The 15086-nt window shown below is 41.5% G+C and overlaps 1 pseudogene; it reads left to right on the top strand.

Annotated features, from left to right (window-relative positions):
- The window catches only part of LOC149166993 (UDP-galactose/UDP-glucose transporter 4-like), a 32153-nt pseudogene that overhangs the window by 15261 nt on the left and 1806 nt on the right, over window positions 1–15086 (top strand).

Raw genomic sequence — 15086 nt, 5'->3', positions numbered from 1 at the left:
TATCGTCACCATGATTATTTGTAGTCAGTATGGGTCTATCATCACTTGTACTGTCCTCCTAAGCAAGTCTAAGACCTCAGCTCTTCAAATCAAGCTTTGGAAGTGGGAGAAAGATATTAAAAATCAATGTAACTCTGGTTCCGCACTTTCTCTCATGGTCACCTGCGGTCCCGCACCTTTTGTGTACAAAAGCTGCATACCTACCCGCTCTGTCCCTAACGGTGTAGGTGCGGACCCCTGTGAAAGTCAAAAGGCGCAAGTTTTATCTTAAAAAACTCACTTTGGGTTAATTCTAGAGTTTTCTAGAAGGAATTTTGACGTGGATTGTTCGCTTTGAGGTGGTTCATGCATCCCAAAAGAGAAGGAGCTAATCCCTTGACTAAAGGAGCTATCCCTTTGAAGGAGGTCTTTATCCCTTTGAAGGAGGACCTAGTAACTTCCTTCCATTGCACTATAAATATAGGCATTGGGGTGAGGACTAGGGAGGTTAGAAGCTGAACATTTTGAGGGTAAATGCTGGTGAAATTGAGACTCTTTGGTTGAGCTTGAGAGGAGAGATCACATACCTCTTGGTTCCATTGGAGAGTGAGTGAAACTTGTCAAAGTAGAGGAGACATCTTGTTGGACCCTGGGAGGAGCTTGTACAACATCAAGGCAAAGGTTGTAAGGTTCTTCTTCTTTTGAATTAATACAATCAAACTCATTTTTCTCAACATGTATCTTATGTTATTTGTTTCATGGAATCCTTGACTTTCATGTTAAATATGTTTTATGCAATTGGCTTTTCAGGTGCTATTTAATTTGTTTGCCTTGTTTTTGTTTGCAGATTTGCGAAGAGGAGCTCATTTGGATCAAAGGAGCGAGGGCATCCACAAGCCTGCGTTGGACCAAAGGTAGGCCCTAAAAACACTTGTTTGCTATTGTTTATTGAAGCATATTTAGAGAAAGATAGTGTCTGGTTGGTTTTCTTGTCGTTAGGTCTTCTTTAGATTCTAGGAAGGTCTATCTTGTCTGCAAGATCGACACATTCTGTGCGACAAAATGGCGACTCCGCTGGGGACTTGATTGTTTTCTTTGTCTATACTTTGACCTGAGAAACTATATTTTCTGTTTCTGTTTTTGACTTGATGATTTTGGGATTGGGTGAATTTAGTTAATTTTGAGTTAGTTTTCATTTTTCATAATTTTGGGAGAGGTATGCACCCTTTGAGTTAAGCACAGTGCGTACTAGTACGCACTTTTGCTTTGTGCACAGAGCATAGATGCACCTGTGTAAACAGGTTGCCTGCATACCCTGTCAAAAATTTGAAAAATTTTAAATTTTTCTCTTTTTTATCAGTTTAGAATTTGTTTATAGGTTTTAGCCATTGCCCGGACCTACTTGTTCCCTGTCAAAAACTTTCCTTGGTTTAATTTCATTAGCATTAGGGTTTTAGGTGGAATTCCTAGGAATTTTGCTTGTTGGGTTTGTTTTTCGTTTTGGTTGTGTAGTGGCTCTGAGCTTAGAAGCCGTAGGGACCTCAGGTTACCTTGGTGTCTACCAGTCTTCTTATGAGTCTGACCATTGATGAAATCTCCCCTTGTTGAGGAATTCGCTTTGAGTTTTCTCATTTCAAAATTTCGAAAAGCTTGTAGTTGAAAGTTTGGAATTTTCATTTTTTAAAAAAGAAAATGAAAGATTGGTTGTTTTTTGACTAAATTGTGATTCTGCATAAATTAGTCCTTAGCTCACATTTAGCTAAGTAAAACATCCTCAAAAAGACTCTTAGTAAGCTTTGACTTCAAGTAGCTTTTTATATAGTTTGTAGCTCTCAAAGTTAGTCATTTTCATTAGTTTTGAGTGTTTTATTTACAAAATATAAAAAACAAAATCTCTTTTGGAAAAGTTTGTCTTTTGTAGTGATTGAGCGCTTTGAAAAGAAAAGGGAAATTGTGTGAAATAGCTAGTTGTCTCGTTTTGAGTGCTTTTGAAAGGAAAAGCTCTTCTTTTAATTTGTTTAATTGAGAAAGATTTTTGTTTACAAAGTATTTGCATTCTCAAACTCTTTCTTTTTTTATAAGTTCATCGAAGAGAAAAGATTGTTTAAATCATCTTAGGTGCATCTTTTTAGTGATTTCGAGTCGAGTCTTTACACCACGAGTTTCATCTCCGCCACCTCTTGACTTAAACAACAACCACTAAAATTAACGCTTAAAGTAAAATTCACCTAGTAACATTTTATTTCTAGGGCTCTGATACACCAACTTAGCTTAGGCTAGTGTCTTGGAGTAGGAGAGTAATTAACTCTCCAAGACAGTAAAAACAAACAAGTAGCTGTATCTTGTGATAGGAAGAAATCCAATTGTTGCATTTATGCTCTGGGAAAGCTCCTCTTAAAGGAGAAGCACGAGATCGTGTCCGAACCAGTGTGGGAATCAATCCTTCCTCATTGGGAACGACGCTAGATATTCATGTATTAAAAACGGTAAACCTCAGATTAACCATTGTCGAGGAGCCTGGGGTCACTTGTTGGTAAACCTTGGATTATGTCAAGGAGCCTTCAAGGGGATTGAGCTTGCTACTCTGCCCTTGTGTGCGTATCGGATCGTAGACTGTTCCCCTAGGTGTATTTGTCTCAGTTGGTAGCCTTAGTGACCATATTCTTTAGGGTTCTTCCTAAGGTGACAGTGGTGGGAAGATCCCACTGTACCTGGAGCAGACGTCAGCTATACTCACTTGGATTTTCTGGGGGGTTCATTTCACTCGAGACGGTTAAGTGGAGGAACTTGGTCCAGTCTATTCATTAAGCAAGTTGTCGGGGTAACTATTCCAACCGCCATTTCTGTACTGAATTCTGCGACGTTGGATTTCATCACCAACTAGTGTTTTCGGTCCGGAAAGTTACTGTTTGTGTGTGTTTGATCTCTAGATTCTTTAGGCGTGTGCTTCAAATTTGTTTGGTTCTTTAGAGGCTTTAGGTGGTTTTCATTGAGATTTTACTTTGTTTGCATGTGAAGTAGTTAAAAGTTTTTAACTGTGGATGAATTACCAAGACAGTCCTGTAGACTTCGGGGCCAGTCTCCCGAGTTTGTAACCCTGGCTGATTTATTGAGGAAGTCTCGTAGACTTCGGGGCCAACCTCCTGAAGAAGTCCCGAGCCATCTTGAAGGCTTGAAAGTCCACGTAACTCCTAGTGGCAGTAAAGTTGGGTCACTTGAAGAAGGAGAGTCTTCGTTGGTTGTACATCTTGATTACCAAACTCTAGAAACAGGTTATAATCCTGAATCTATTTCGGTTTCCGAACTTGCTGGTAGCTTTTCATCTACTAGTGATATAGGTGAATAACCTGAGATATTTGAACCTGTTACTCCAACATCGGGGTTTGTCTCTCCAACTTCTAGTGCTCCTAATTCACCTAGGGTAGAAAGAGTAATCACCGAAAATCTTCCTTCTGGTTTGATAGCTATTGAAGAACTTGCTCCGGAAGAAGAAGTAGGCATCCCTATCCCTGAAAATCAACCTGTTATTGATCTAAGGGAGCGTGAATCAATTTTTTACAGTCCACCTAAAAGTACTACTTGGTATCTTTCTTTGACTAATTATTTGGAAAACCCAGTGTTAAGTTTTTCACCACCTCGTGCTCCTTATTACCCTAGAGGTTTTTATACTCTCGTAAATATGTCAGGTCAGTCATCCATGTTTACTCAATCGCCTGAATCTTTTTTGTACGGTGGTCCTTCTGTTCCCTCTGGGTATCAGTCACTTTCTGGTACTTTTTCGGGAGCATCTCCTCAACCCATTGAACAAGGGTTATTCACTGGAAACAATGGTGCAAAGCCGTTGAGCGTAGAAGACATTCTTATGATGTCAGGTTCTATTCCCAATTCTCAACCTCAAGGTGGCTAGTTACCGCCTGGGGGGCAGCCTCAATTAACGCCTAGGGGGCAACCTCAAGGTACACAATTTGCATCTGGGGGGCAACCTCAAGGACAGTACGTGCCTACGGTACAATACGTTCCTCAAGGTCAATCCCAGACTCAATATGTACCCCAAGGTCAACCCCAGTATCAATTTATACCTCAAGGTCAACGCCAGTATCAGTACGTGCCTTAGGGGTATCTACCCCAAGGTCAGTACTCGAACCAAGGTTTCCAACCACCCCAAGGTCAATCTTATGTTCAAGGAATGGGAAATGTACCTTTCAATTATCAATCCTACCCTCAACCTGGTTATGGTCCTCAATATTCTCAACCTGTTATGGGTCAGTACTCCGAAATGAACATAGTGTGGGAACCATCGCAAACTCAACAGGTGTTGCAGCCAAATGTACAGTTCTCATCTCAAACTGGACAATCCTTAGTTTCTGGTTCACCCCAGCAACCAGTCCAGTCTAATATTCAAACTTCTGTACCTTCGGTAGTTTCTCAATCTAGGCCTACTGCGCCTCGTACTCCCTCTCAAACGACTGCTGCAACTGCCGCAACATCTGTTCAATCTACCCCACCTACTTCTGGAGTATCGACAGCTCTGGTTTCTACTGTTCCTGTATCTACTCCTCAGACATCTTTACCACTGTCTGAATCCACGATTCAAACTACGGTTCAGATGCCTGTAGGACAACCTGGTTTAAGTACGGTTGTCACAAGTCAACCACAATTCACCTATCAACCGTACCAAGGACAGTGCAAATTCGGTCCTGCTGTCCAGCAGCCAGTTTATCAGTATCAACCGTATCTTGGGTACACTTATCAACAACCTCAACAACCCCAGTACGGTTCGGTTAATCCTGGTTTTCCGGGAGGATACAATATCCCGAACGCGATTCCTATTCCTAGTTATCCTGGATATCCTCCTCCTAGGGCTGGTCTCATGACCCAGAGTTTTAGGGATCCTAATCGGCAGTTACCGTTTATCGCAACTTTGGACTTACCAGACTTGTCGCGCCTAACGAACGATCTGATTAATTATCTTCCATTTTGGCCGCTAATGCCGAATAAGTTGCCCAGTGACATTCCCAAGTTCAAAGGTAAATCCGGAGAGGACCCGTTGAACCATGTGATGACTTACCACCTCTGGTGTGCATCTAACTCCATCACAAATGATTCGATCCATCTTAGACTTTTCCAGCGCACTCTAATTGGTCTCACGACCAAGTGGTACATTGAGTTACCGCGAGGCACTTTTTATAATTTTAGTCAGTTAGCTACCTCGTTTTTAACTCATTTCCAGTTGCCAGTCCGATATGACAATGGCACGGAATTGTTAACTTCGCTAAAACAATCGACATCCACGTATATTTCAGATCATATTCATGAGTGGAGACGTCGACGATGTTTAGTGAAGGTATTTATTCCGGATCAAATCTTGGGTGAGTGGTTTGTAAAATCTTTGTTGCCAAGGATCACTGAAGATGTTGCTAAAGCCAGAGTTGTTACTAAGGAGCAAGTGATTGCTCAAGCACAGTACCTTGACTTGGTCTATACTCAATCAGGTACGTTACACGAAAAGATCCCCGATCTTCCCAAGCCAAATCAAATCACTGCAGCTCGTTCAGGATCTCATGCCGCTGACAGTATGATTGGTACGGTTAACACTAAAAGTAAGAAGTCTTCCAAGAATTCTTCTCCTATCATAACCTTGCCTGATTCCCCGACAGGAGATTCTTCTGCAGAGGTTTCCGCCGATATTCACGTTGTAGAGTCATCTACGGCTAAATCAAAATCCGGTGGGAAGAAGAAAGGAAAGAAGAAGAATAAAATAGACAAAATTTCAAAGGAGAAACCTGAAAAGGTAGAATCCAATGATGAAAAGCGCAAACCTCGTTATCCATGTCTCATTTGTGACGAAGAACATTTTACAAGAGACTGCCCTCATCGAGCAGAGGTTGCGAAGATCGTCAAAGGTTCCCAAACTCCTGTTGTCTTGAAGGATCCATTTCCAAGTCAAGACAGTAAGATGATAGGTTCTTCCTCGAGTGCCAATGAAGAACCCATATTGATGATGTCCCATGTAAGGATTGCGACTCGATCGCAAGATTATGGCAGTAAAAGTCCTGTTGATGGTAAAGAAGCAGAATCTTCTCATTCTAATCCATCAACCTCAGCTCCCGGTTCCGATCCATTACAGATCGAGAAACCTAATCCAGACTTAGTAATCAAACCGTCCGCCAAGGGTATACTTCGAAAGTCAGCTTTCAATCCACATCTGAGAGCGGCTCAGAATAATAACATTGTTGAGGATTTAGCTGTTTCATCCTCAACAATGTCGGCTTTGGAAGTGCTGCAATCATGCCTAGCACAACGTAAATTACTTTTGTCGGCTATAGGAGCTGTTGATGTTCAGGACCCGAACCTAATAATCTTTGATCTAGAAAATAGTACACCGCGTTTGCCTCATCAAATGGCTTTCCAGATTCCAGTGATAGTAAAAAACAAGCCTATTCATCGGACTGTAATTGATGAAGGAGCTTCAACGTGTATTATGTCGATACAGTGTTGGAGATCGCTTGGTTCTCCTTCACTAAATCAATCCCCGACAATTCTTAAGGCCTTTGATGGTCGTGGGTTTCATCCTTTTGGCATTCTACAGGATTTGCCTATAGGGGTTGAAGGAAAAACCGTTAGTCTAGATGTGGAGGTGGTTGATGCCCCTCTAGACTACAACCTTCTCTTGGGTCGAAGTTGGTCTTACGCTATGACAGCGGTCGTTTCATCGGTCTTTAGAGTCATAAAGTTTCCACATAATGGAAAGATCGTAACAATAAACTAGCTGGCTTACTTTTCATCCGACCCAGCCTCTTCGGAGAGTATTCAGCATGTTGATAAAACGACTATCCCATATAAGGATGTTGGAGTAGGATTAGTTAAAGATTCCGGTTTACTGGGAACTTTTCCTTTTCCTCCAATCAATGCATCATCTTCGTTTGCAACCATTAATATGATTACATCAGACACTATTTTTTATGACGATCCTTGGATCGTTCCTTCTGAATCTGAAATAGACTCATTTGGTAATTCCATGCCTTTGAGTCCATATGAAATTTCCTATGAAGCTATGCAGTCTTTTACCAACCCGTGTTCAACCGAAAATGACTTAATGAATGTGGTCCGTGAGGAATCACTTTTCACATCAACCTCGGATTTAAATACATTTTCTAAACTTGTTCACTCTGATGAGCAAATTCGTGAAATCCTATATGTAGATGATTTACCATGGGAAGATCTCCATCACAGATCTTCGTTTTTACTTGAGGATGATCGTTTTGAAAATGATTTCTCATCAATCTTTACGACTGAATATGTCAAGGAACCTCAAAATCCAATGAAACATCCCGATTCAGAGTTAAATTTGGGAAACATCTCTCGAACTATTCCCATTGACATTTCGGTTAAGCCCGGAATTGTTGAGAACATTCATATAGGTGCCTCGTGTACAGATGACGAAATTCAATTATATAAGGCCCTATTTCAAGAATTCCGCAACGTGTTTGCCTGGTCCTATGAGGAAATGCCAGGAATTGATCCCACGATTATTGTTCATGAGATCAAGACTTACCCGGATACTAAACCCGTCCGGAAACGTTTGCGTCAGATTCACCCACGAAAAGCTGCTGCAATTAAAGCAGAAATTGAAAAATTGTTGAAAGCAGGTTTCATTTATCCGATCCCGTTAACGGATTGGGTATCGAATATTGTTCCGGTTAGCAAAAAATAGGGGACAATAAGAATATGCATCAATTATAGGGACATTATCCAACTCCCTATGTCAATCAAATCATTGATGATTGTGCCGGCAGCAAAATATTTTCCTTTATGGACGGTTTTTCCGGATACAATCAAATCAACATTCTACCTGCCGATCAACCAAAAACGGCTTTCATTTGTCCATGGGGGACGTTTTCTTATTGCAAATTACCTATTGGGCTTAAGAATTCCGGAGAAATTTTTCAGAGGGCGGTGTCTTATGCGTTTCATGACATCAAGCACATTGTGCAACCCTATCTCGATGACTTGCCTGCTCATTCATTACATCGAGCTGATCACCTCGTCCATTTACGAGCAATCTTTATGAGGTGTAGGCATTATCGTATTCGGTTGAACCCACACAAATGTGTCTTCTGTATAGAAACGGGTCGATTGCTGGGATTTGTAGTTTCGAAAGCCGACATTCGCGTTGATCCCTCGAAGGTCGAAGCTATCATAAATTTGCCTCCTCCTTCGAGTCTTCGCCAACTCCAAAGTTTGCAGGGGAAAGCAAACTTTTTACGACGATTAATTCCTAACTACGCTGAGGTTACAAAGGGTTTTACATGGTTATTGAAACAGAACACTCAATTCTCTTGGGATGAGATAGCTCAGAAAACTTTTGATGCACTCAAACACGCGTTGACCCATGCACCGTTGTTGCATCCTCCCAACTACAACTAGGATTACTTTTTGTATCTCGCCACCTCCCATTCCACTATTGGAATGGTCTTAGTTCAGGAAGATGAATTCAGAATGGAACCTGTGATATATTACCTTAGTCGAACATTAAATCCAATTGAGCTAAAATACTCACATGTGGAGAAATTGGCATTGGCAGCCGTTCAAGCTGTCCAACGTTTTCGTCACTACATTTTACTACGTAAAACTATGGTAATTTCGGATTGCAACCCTATATTTTACATTTTGACCAAACAATTGCTAGGGGGCAAGTACTCTAAATGGATCATTATCCTGCAGGAGTTCGACTTGGAGTTTGAGAAATCTAAGTCTAAGAAATCTTTAGTTTTTGCACAGTTAATGTGTGACTTCCCGCGTGCTGACACAGAAAATGTGGCAGAGGAGCCCATTGTAGACGAATCTTTGTTTCCAATCAGCACTTTAGATCCGTGGTATGGGGATATCATCACCTATCTCCAGACCCAATCCTTTCGGCCAGAAATTTCAAGGTCGGCACGTCGGAAAATTCGCTTCCAGTCCCAACAATTCAAAATTATTGGAGATACTCTTTATCGCCGTGGGGCGGACTCTATTTTTCAACGTTGCTTAACTCACAAAGAAGCTGAAAGGGTTCTAAATGACTGTCGCTCTGGAGCATGTGGCGGTCATATGTCTGGGTATGCCACAGCCCAAAAGATATTGCGCACTGGCTATTTCTGGCCGTCCTTGTTTAAAGATTGTATTACGGCGGTCCGAAAATGCCACAACTGCTAGATTTTTTATCGTAAGATGCGCGCTCCACCTTCTCCTCTCCACCCTATAATTGCCATTGGTCCTTTTGCCAAATGGGGTATCGATTTTATTACATGTAACCCTCACTCGGCCGGGGGGCATGCATATATCATCCTTGCAGTAGATTATTTTACTAAGTGGGCCGAGGCGATGCCTACATTCGAGGCAGACGGCAAAACAGCTGCAATTTTCGTGTTCAATCATATAATTGCTAGGTTTGGTGTCCCACAAGCGATAATCACTGATCGTGGGCGTCATTTTCGAAACATTATGATGACCGAACTTACAGGCCAGCTTGGTTTACGTCACGATAGTTCAACTCCTTATTATCCACAAGCAAATGGTCTGGTTGAGTCCATCAACAAAGTTTTAGTTATCATGATCCGACGAATCTTTGGGATTCATCGGTCAAATTGGCACAACATGCTATTTTTAGCGCTTTGGGCGTACCGAACTTCAGTAAAAACATCAACAGGGTTCACTCCTTTCCAACTAGTCTATGGTTTGGAAGCGGTGTTACCCATTGAGTGCGAAATCCCGTCACTGCAAATGGCCATCGAGTTACTTCCAGCTACTTCTGAAGAATAAAAGCATTTGTTATACTTAGCTCAATTAGATGAGAATCGACGTGATGCTGCATTGGTGATCGAGACTCACGCAAAACATATGAAAGCTCAGTATGATCGGAATGTGACCCCCCAAAATTTTTCGGAAGGAGACCTAGTGTTATTGTATGATCAAGCTAATGATAAATTAGGCGCTGGGAAATTCGTTCCTATGTGGCATGGTCCCTATATTGTTAAGCGAAAGCTAGCAAAAGGGGCCTATGAATTGGTAGACTTTGATGGGAACTCTTTGGGTAAACCCAGAAATGGCCTTTACTTGAAGAGGTACTATGCTTAAAAGAATGGGGTATGGAGATTTTTAGTTAGGATAGTTTTTTCTTTCTAGCTGGTGTGTTTTAGTTTACAAAGTGTACTTAGTTTAGAGAGTGTTTTTCCGTCATTATTCCTGCTTATCTTGGTTTTGCTCTTGATATTGCAGATGTCGATGCCTCTCCAAACATACATTGGATTTGCTGATGGTGCTTGTCGTAATACACAGAACATGTCTTCCGCGGCTTGGGTTATCTATTCGCCCTCTGACGAGTTAGTTTTTATGCATGGGGTAAGGCTCGGTCAAACAACAAACAACATTGCAGAGTATAGTGCAGTGATTGAGTTATTATCTGAATCTATTTCATTTGGGATTCGGAGTTTGATAGTGAGGTTGGATTCTGAACTTGTAGTATTATAGCTTAATAGAGTGTATGCCATTAGAAATCCAGTGTTATTAAGATTATTTTTGAGAGTGCGTCTCTTCGAACGTGAGTTTGATTACATTGAATATCAGCATATTCCAAGGTCTTTAAATACATTAGCAGATGCAATTGCTTCTCGAATGTTAAATAGACATTTGCAATAATCATACATGTAAATTTAAAACCATTCCATAATATGATTTACAAGATAAGCCGGTAATAGTGATATATATATATATATATATATATATATATATATAGGAGTGTGTCAAAAAATACATCGTCTTCGATCATAGGTTGAAAAACACCTTATGATCGGCAAAAATGATAAGTACAAAAAACAAAAATGTCACATGTGCCCACAAAAGGCAATCATCCTATCACTGGTGATGATCTCTATAAGAAACCACTGCCCGGGCCACCTTACAAAGGAACCTCCTAAAAGGTCTCAGGACTCCAATCACATAGTGCTGAAGTCGACGAGGAATGTCATCTATAGTGGTCTCAGGAATATCCCCTGTCAAGCGCTCAAGATGACCCTCCAACTTGGCCAAAACCTCTGCTGATTCGTCCTGTGGGGCTGGCGTGGGTGCAACTGGTTGCCTCCTCTTGAAAGGCCGGAGAGCGGCTGGTCGCTGTGGACCCACATCTGCATTTAAAATTTTTACTATCAGTTTTGAGACGATGAAAAATATAAAAAAAAAATATTAAAATAGGAAAAGTTGAAAAGGATTTTACCTGACTCGTCCCACTGCTCTCCTGGTGGAAGAGCCATGTCTGGGTCACCACGGAAATCTATCCCAGTGTAAGGGAAATCCTGAATGGAAAAGACCTGGTTTTCCAACCATTGGAAATACTCAGGTTTGAACCGAGCAACTCTGTCCTCTCGTCCGGGTGACGGGCCATGACTGCGACCCATCGCATCAGTTTGGGCTCTCGAGGAAGCCCAACTCCAACAGTAAGATGCTGTGGGATCAACATAGGAACCCTCTCCAAGCCAAAACTCACGACCAAAGCCCCATAACCAAAGGTATTTAGTCGTCCGCTCTTGGCCCTGGTCAGTTGGCCTTTCACATTGGCCAGCACAGCATTGCACCAGTTGAAGATGGTGCCTCGAAAGCAATCGACTGCCATACGCATCTGGGATCCGGTGGCAACATGTAATGCGGCAGCTCCGCAAAGTCTGGTGACAGTAAACGCAATCACCATGAACTCAGGACGGGATATGGTCTTTATGTCTATCCCTTTGTCTTTAGCCTGGCTATTGCAGTACTCTAACCGGAGGCTATCGACAGACTGGCCACCTGGCCTAGTCCCGAATAGAGTCAAGTCCTCGCCTCTCTTAGGCAAACCAGTCAAGAAATAAATTTCCTCCGGCTCGATTTCGAGCCGGTGCCCGCCAATGAAAAAGCACTGGTCCTGTATGCTCCATCTATCAACCAGCCACTGTAAGAAATCCACCTGAGCCCTCATGCCAGGAATGGTCCAGAATTTGTACAGTCTGCATGCCCTCAAAGCATCAAGTGAAGGTTGATGGTTCCATGCGGCAGTATCCACGTCCTCATGCTCCCATTCACGCCAATCTAGCATGATATACTCTTTGCATCAAGTATAAAGATTAATTAGATTGCTAGAAAACATTTTGATTGGTCCATTTTTGAGAAATTTTGGGTTCAAAACCCTTGCGGCGGGGTACGCACCCTCCGAGTTAGACACAGTGCGTGGGTACGCACTTTGTCTACACGGAAGGTGCGGACCCCGAGCTTTTTCCCAATGGAGAAAAAGTCGGGGTCTGCGGGTCCGCAATGGTGAACCTGCGGACCCCCGCGCGCGGGTTTTGCGCCTAAAAACCCTCCCAAAAAATGAAATGAGGGACTAAATCAAAAAACTAAACGGTTGAAAATGAAGAGTAGGATGATGTGGATTACCTGGAGAAGACGGCGCTCGATTCCAACGGTTGGATTTTCCACAATCTTCACGGGAAGTTTTCTAAGCAAAAGCATTATTTTCTCACCCAAACTCGAATGGTAAAAATGAATTGACAAAGGCCGTTTTTATAAGTTTTTTGAGTAAATAAATCGCAAATTTGTTTATGTTTCACTTTGAAAAGGTATTTTGCAATGCTTTTATCCATTTCAAACAGGTATGAGTAATATTTGTGTTTCTGTGCAGAATAAAGGATTATTCAGGCGAAATCTATCATTTTCAACGAAAAAACAAAGTAGAGTCATCTTTAAGCCCTTTTCTGACTCCTAAAATATGAAAAGATTGCCGAGCGTTTCTTTTACACTCGTTAAAACGGAATTAAAAGACGGTCTACTTACAGCTCTTTTCTTACCGTAAAAATACGAAAAGATTGCCGGATTTTTGTCGTTTCGAATTCAATATTGGTTATAAAACGACGTGTCGTTGATCGCTTTTTTACTTTTTCGGATCAGTGACACCAATAACGAAAAGTACTCCTTGGTCGTAAAAGATCAAGCGGTTCTCTCAAGTATTATTTTATACTTTTTCGGGCTTGGGAGACACAAATTTACGAAAAAGGTCAACCCTGGAGTCTTCTTAAGTTTTTTCAGACTCTCTAAAATTGAAAAACGGCGAGTTTCTCCTATACTGGACTCGTTAAAATTTCAAAGTAAAGGACCTATTCAATTATAAACAGGAACGAACCACTCCTTCTTAGGGTTCGAATCTAAACTAAGTTGGACTCATCCGAAGGATGAGCTTATAATCAAGCAAATGTTATCCTCCTCAAGCTTGTCAAAAATAAAGAGGTACTTGCCAGAAATTGTGGGGGAAAAGAGAGGAAAATAAGTCTGTTTGTCATACCTTGTAACCACTCTTGAACACGACACTTTTATTCACCTGGGTTGGGAAATCCTTTGCCTAACAGTTGATCAAACCACATTGAAAGTCTTCAGCCGGTTTCTGGGTATTAACTTAGGGTCAATTGTCACCGAGCCATCTGTCGTGTCGTTAAGTGTTCAAGAGGTCACTGCCAATAAGCCATTCATCTGCAAAATATCTGTCATCCATCTTGACCATCCCTGAGTCAGTCCTTACAACTAAATTTCTTCAACTTGATCTATGATTTCGTGTTGTGGGCTTGCCTACAACGGATCGCTTTCTATCGAAATCAGCTCATTATCTAGAAAGATGATCTAGAGATCATCAGTACCTTGAGATCTGCATGCCTCAATGGCAGGTTTCTCGCCTTTGACGACATTTTGCATCATTGACTTTCGATCAAAGGATTCCGTGATATGTTCGACATCAACACATTTACTCACATCTCATGGATTGTACTGGGTACTTTGAGAGCCATTGACATCACTGGTGGTTTCTCTCACACTTGTTAACAGTTTACATCATTGACTGGTAATCAAGTGGTTTCTACCATGTTCGACATCAACACATTTATTCGCATGGATAGATTCGTACTTTTTCGGGAAGTAGAAATGAAGACCCTGGATCTAGTTTCCACCATCCAGGCTGCGAGGAATTTTGTATTCATTATGTTGTGGACTATTCATAAACAGATGGCTGCGTCCATACTGTGTTCACACGGGTCTATACTTATGATGTTACAAGATCATTCCTATATCAGAGCAGTAGATAGTTTTCTAGTTAGTTTTGATATGAGTATGGGAATGCCTACCTCAGCAATGATATGATCTCATATATATATCTTGCATTGAATGTTTTTACAGGTTCCGACCAGGCTCTCCACAAGATGATCCTCGAAATGATAAAGTACTTCACTCTTCCTATATGATAAATGAAATCCTCATCTACTACAGACTTCGCACTTTAGGGGGCAATCTGTTACACAAAAATATCGTCACCATTATTATTTGCAGTTAGTATGGGTCTATCATCACTTGTACTGTCCTCCTAAGCAAGTCTAAGACCTCAGCTCTTCAAATCAAGCTTTGGAAGTGGGAGAAAGATATTAAAAATCAATGTAACTCTGGTTTCGCACTTTCTCTCATGGTCACCTGTGGTCTCGCACCTTCTGTGTACAAAAGCTGCGTACCTACCCGCTCTGTTCCTAATGGTGTAGGTGCGGACCCCTGTGAAAGTCAAAAGGCGCAAGTTTTATCTTAAAAAACTCACTTTGGGTTAATTCTAGAGTTTTCTAGAAGGAATTTTGACGTGGATTGTTCGCTTTGAGGTGGTTCATGTATCCCAAAAGAGAAGGAGCTAATCCCTTGACTAAAGGAGCTATCCCTTTGAAGGAGGGCTTTATCCCTTTGAAGGAGGACCTAGTAACTTCCTTCCATTGCACTATAAATACAGGCATTGGGGTGAGGACTAGGGAGGTTAGAAGCTTAACATTTTGAGGGTAAATGCTGGTGAAATTGAGACTCCTTGGTTGAGCTTGAGAGGAGAGATCACATACCTCTTGGTTCCATTGGAGAGTGAGTGAAACTTGTCAAAGTAGAGGAGACATCTTGTTGGACCCTGGGAGGAGCTTGTACAGCGTCAAGGCAAAGGTTGTAAGGTTCTTCTTCTTTTGAATTAATACAATCAAACCCATTTTTCTAAACAAGTATCTTATGTTATTTGTTTCATGGACTCCTTGACTTTC

This window comes from Pinus tabuliformis, chromosome 5_1 (assembly GCF_031772625.1).
Source record: "Pinus tabuliformis cultivar Carrire ecotype Pingquan chromosome 5_1, CPIR1, whole genome shotgun sequence".
Classification (NCBI taxonomy): Eukaryota; Viridiplantae; Streptophyta; class Pinopsida; order Pinales; family Pinaceae; genus Pinus; species Pinus tabuliformis.
Note: the sequence above shows the minus strand (reverse complement) of the source record. Positions and strands in the feature narration are given on the sequence as shown.